Source organism: Nicotiana attenuata, unplaced genomic scaffold, assembly GCF_001879085.1.
Source record: "Nicotiana attenuata strain UT unplaced genomic scaffold, NIATTr2, whole genome shotgun sequence".
Taxonomy (NCBI): Eukaryota; Viridiplantae; Streptophyta; class Magnoliopsida; order Solanales; family Solanaceae; genus Nicotiana; species Nicotiana attenuata.
Window position 1 is genome coordinate 113,081 of NW_017670730.1, and position 5,651 is coordinate 118,731.

A 5,651-nucleotide genomic window follows, 5' to 3' on the forward strand; every position below is an offset into this window, starting at 1 on the left:
ACGTTCCAGAAATGCAGGGGATTCAATCCCAACTTTAGCTATTGATGGTTTAATAATCAATTTTCCTTGAGACGAAGCAGCACAAGAGAATTCCTTAAATTGAAGAATCTTCTTGTTCTTCAATGTGTGCCCATTTAAATTCTCTATTATTATGTGCATCATGTTAGAACCGGGATGGCCCAACCGGTAACGCCAAATGATAAAATCATTAGGAGTAGTAACTGTTTACTATGGCATGTGATTCAACCACACCAATGTTTGTGTGGTACAACCCAGAAGAAAATACGGGTAATTTTTCGTGCACATATTTTTTCCCCACTTTTATTGTAGTAATATAAAGGTATTCAACCTTTCCTTCGTTTGATGTCTCAACATGGTCTCCATTTTGGCGAATAGCTTTGAAACTCAAAAAGTTTCTTTGAGACTTACTACAATACAATGCATTATCAATAGTTAATATCGTTCCTTCGGGTAGTAATAAGGCCGCTCTTCCAGATCCCTCAATCAACTTTGTACTACCAGATAATGTATTAACATAGGCCTTTTTCATAACCAAATAAGAAAAAAAATTCTTTTCTCTTAATATTGTGTGAGTTGTAGCACTATCCAAAAGACATAAATCTTCATTACTCATCTTGGATCCAATTGAAGACTAGGGAATTTTAATTTCTTCATAAAAAAAAGTACATCATGAGAAATACGGAAAAACTAACATAACTGACGACAACATAAGACAACTTAAGTACTACTTGAAAATAAAAACAACTTTAGACGAGACAAAAACACTGAAAATAAAAATAACAACATAATTGCATTCCTCAGTAAAATGATCAAACTTTAGTTTTGATCTCCAAAGAAATCTTCAACTTCCAAATGAGTAAGATCATCGAGGCCTTGAAAATCATCATCATTCAAAGCAAGATTTGCATCGGCATTGTCATCATTTTTGTTTGAGGCCCTGCCTCAAAATCATTTTTAAAGGTCGAGTGAGACTCCACTGGGGCATCAGCAGAAGATGCTCCAACATTATTTGTCTTTCTTTTGATGGATTTTAGATAAAGCTTGACAAAATGTTCAGGTGCATGGCATTCAATTTTCCAATGACCTTTCATGCCACAGCGGTGGCAGTTACCGCTTTTGCCTCTTGAAGGATTATTTTGAGAACCCATATTGTTCTCTCGTTTGCCATGACCACCACGATAACGACTATTATATCGTCTCTTACCATTGCCATGCCCACGTACATTCAGATGGCCATGATTATTATTCTACCTTTTTTCAAACTTATCACGTCTAGCAGCCATATTCGCTTCAGGAAGCGGAGCTGACCCTGTGCGACGGGCTTCATGATTTTTCAGCAAAAGGGTATTATGTTGCTCAGCCACCAGAAGGCATGAGATCAGTTCAGAATACTTTTTAAAACCCCTTTCACGGTATCGCTGCTGTAATACCATATTTGAGGCATGAAAAGTCGAAAGAGTCTTTTCCAACAAATCCTCATCATTCATAACATCCCCACATAATTTCAATTGGGAAGTTATTCGAAATACAGCAGAGTTATACTCACTTACGGTCTTAAAATCTTGCAACCATAGGTGCATCCACTCATATCGAGCCCTTGGCAATATGGTAGCCTTAAGGTTATCATACCTTTCCTTCAGGCCAGTCCACAATTCAAGTGGATTCTTTCACTGTCAAATATTCAACCTTCAAACCTTCATCCAAATGATGACGAAGGAAAATCATGGCCTTCGCTTTGTCTTGGCTTGATGCCTCATTACCCTGAGTAATGGTTTTACCAAGGCCTTTAGCGGCTAAGTGAATCTCAGCATCGAGAACCCATGATAGGTAATTCTTTCCAGAAATGTCAAGTGCCACAAACTCAAGCTTTGACAAAATCGACATAAAACTATCAAAGATGATAAATAATTAGAAATCATTAGGATAATAGCGTAAAGAATCTTAAAAATTGACATAATATCAAATTTGTGATCTATATACACTAAAGTAATAATTACATAGAAAAGAATACTATTTGTTTCTTCAAATTATTAGTATATCTATGACGTTAACTAGAACCAAAATGTCTTCTAACTTTAACATAATTTCAAATATTGAACAACATAAATAAGTATTCTTCTCTCAATTAATTCTATTAACATGAAAATTAGCAACTTTCACATGACAATCATACAAATAACTTTAAATAAGGTAACATAGAATTCTTTATTTTTACACATATCTAGAGATGTAAGAAATTATAAAACTGCATATTAAAGATACTAATCATGAAATCAAAATATACAACGAAGAAAACAAAATGAACAAATATACCTGGACAACGAAAAGAGCTCAACTACGTGTTGATAACGTGTTAATGAAATGTAGCTCAAAGTAACAATATAAAACAAGTAGATAAGTAGAATAAGAGAAGAAGAGATAACTTTCTTATTACATCAAGTGTTCAAGTGTGTTCCATCTCACATTTCATGCCTCTATTTATACTATTACATATGAAGGTTACAAAATGATTGTCTTAAACATGACATTAACAATTGAGATCATGGGGGAAGATCATGGGAGAGGTTATGGAGGTGTGGGAGTTACAATCATAATAGTGATGAGTAGTGGTAGGTTATTTACATCATAGGTGAAAATAATGGAAGTAGTGGACATCCATATTAACTATAGGTTTTACAACAATACTAGCTAAAAAGACTGCAACGCACGTGTAGCCGGAAAAGTCGATTGGGCCCCAACGTTGCAATTCTATTAATGACGGATTTTATGGATATTTTGTCCAAATAAAGAAGCGCACAATACACAAGGCAATCTAATACTAGAAGATTAAAGCACAGTTGTGCGCGAAATGCCAAAATTGCCCTTGATCGGCAAGCTGACATAACGACCTCTAGTTGTTTCTACCGCTCTTCTATATAGTAGAAAAGAAATACTATAATCACTCATTAAGTTGACATGCATCTTCGAAAAATTTTATTTTGTGCCTCGCAACTGACGCTAGTTGTGTGAGGCCTCTTTTTTGTTTCAGAACTGTGTAGTCCCAGAATTTTGTGGACCCAAATGTGTAAGATATGGGTCCACAAATGTATGAGATAAAAAGAGGTCTCACACAACTAATGTCAATTATGTGAGGCAGACCATAAAATCTCTTTGCATCTTCTATGTGAGTTTTCCTTCATTTACAGGCTGCTATACTACGTAAATATTTCGCTCAATTGACAATTGCCGATACATAAATTTGATATCTTTGCAATTTGCTTCCCTCTACGTAAAGCTATTGAGTAGGATTAGGATCTACAGTTAATGCGTTTTATTTGCCAAAATTTCACGGTATAGCCAGTTTTCGGACTGGTCAATCAAAAATAGCCAGCGTTTACCAAGTCAATGAAAAATAGCCACCGTTTTGCTGCAATAGAGACCGGTCCAGCATAATATACTGGAGTTTCGGTGCAATTGTGTATGAACTCCAGCATATTATGCTGGACCGGTATACTTTGCTGGCTCCAGTATAATATACTGGAGACTTGAGCACTGGTGCTCCAAACTCCAGTATATTATACTGGACCATTATACTTGCTGGAACTCCAGTATATTATGCTGGAGTTCTAGTGTATTTATGCTGGAACTCCATCATATTATGCTGGAGTTCCAGCATACTATCCTGGAACTTCAGTATAATATGCTGGAGTTCAAGTATACTTATGCTGGAACTCCAGCATAATATACTGGAGTATTTTCCGGGTTTTGAACAGCGTTTTTGCTCAGATTTATCTTTACATAAAAAGTGGCTAAATTTCGATTACTTTTGAATTTGGGCTATTTTTGAACGATCAGTTGTAAATCTGGCTATTTTTAAAAATCACCCGTTTTATTTTCATCAATATGTTCAGGCCTAGCATTTCTTCTTCTTATTTTTCTTTCATCCATTTTTATTGTAAAAGTCACTTTCTTCATAAAAACAAAAAGTCGCTTCTTATTATTATATAGTGCTGCTCCATATATTTCAATTTATTTTTGAAAAAGACACAAACAGAAAATCAGACTTCCATCCAATTTTAGTCTGATGGAATACATAATTTCCCACGCCGCGCTTGCATTTTTCTTAATAAACATTCAGAACAAATATGCTAGTAACTGAATTTCTATGCTTAGAGCCCGTTTGGATGGGCTTGTTTTAAGTGGCTTTTAAGCCAGAATAGCTTTTAAGCCATAAGTTAGGAATTCTAACTTTTGGCTTTTGGCTTGTTTTTGTCATTTTAGCTTAAAAACAAGTGCTTAAAAACACTTTTTTACTTTATCCAAACACTACAAAATGGCTTAAAAGCTATTTTAGCTTAAAAGCACTTAAAACAAGTCAATCCAAACGGGCCCGTTTGGATTGGCTTATTTTATGTGCTTTTAAGTCAAAATAACTTTTAAGCCATTTTGTAGTGTTTGGATAGAGTAAAAAAGTGCTTGTTAAGCACTTATTTTTAAGCTAAAAGTGACAAAAACAAGCCAAAAGCTAAAAGCTAGAATTCCTAACTTATGGCTTAAAAACTATTTTGGCTTAAAAGCAACTTAAATTAAGCCCATCCAAACGGGCTCACAGAATCCTCGTATGGTAGGAAATAAGATAATCAAACAAATAATTTAGAATGGAGTCGTCATTCATCTATTATATTTCATGCCGGGGCGGATCCACATGGAGGAGCATGAGGCACGTGAAGCCATGCTCCGCCCATTAAACTGCGTATTAGAGTATTTTTTTGTTGATAAATTACTTATAAACGATGTGGGAACCCATGCTCAGAAGAGCACTTGGTCTCGTGGTGGCTTTGTGAAATTTTGTCCCCTAGGTCTTGTGTTCGATTACTAATCCCTCTCTTCCATGCAGTATTTTTCTTTTCTGTTTCTTTTTTCCCGCATGTGTTCCTTCTGTTTTTTGGTATTACTCTTTGACATATCTTTTAATTAGTAAATTATCGTGGATTATTCTCTTTAAAAAAAATCTTCTTTTGTGTTTTCTTCATTTTCTTTTTTGGTTAATCATTGAGTTTCGAAAACTCTAAGAAATGAAATTTAAATTAATTTGAATCTTTCCAATGTCAGATTCCCTCTTTTTTCATTTACCACTCTCTTTTTGAATAGTTATATAATTTTAATATATCGAACTCAGTATTTGTAACTTTAAATAATAATGCCCGTCATTGAGGTAGAAAAACCATTCATAGACATTTGTCTATGGAATGATAAGGTTTTGTAATAACAATATTGATTCTAGTTTACTTGTCAAGTTGTTGTCATGGCAAAATTTTAGAGGACCAAATCAAACGTTGATTGGATAGTGGTGCAACCCTCCTCCTAAAATCCTAAATCCGTCTCTGTTTTCATGCAAAAACGGGGCGAGAAGGCTTTGTAGAAAGATGGCACTTTAATTCGATGTTGTTTAAGAAAAAGTTCAAACGCAAATGTGAACTAAATAAATAAATGAACAGTCTTGGTCTTATTAAAATGTTCTAAACGAATTCAATCTTATCTAAAATACATTTTAGTTTTCTGTTATGATCTCCATAAGAGTAGAACAATTTTTCAGACAATACAAGGAGTTATTATATCAACAGAAATAGATAAAATCAAGGACTGGATGA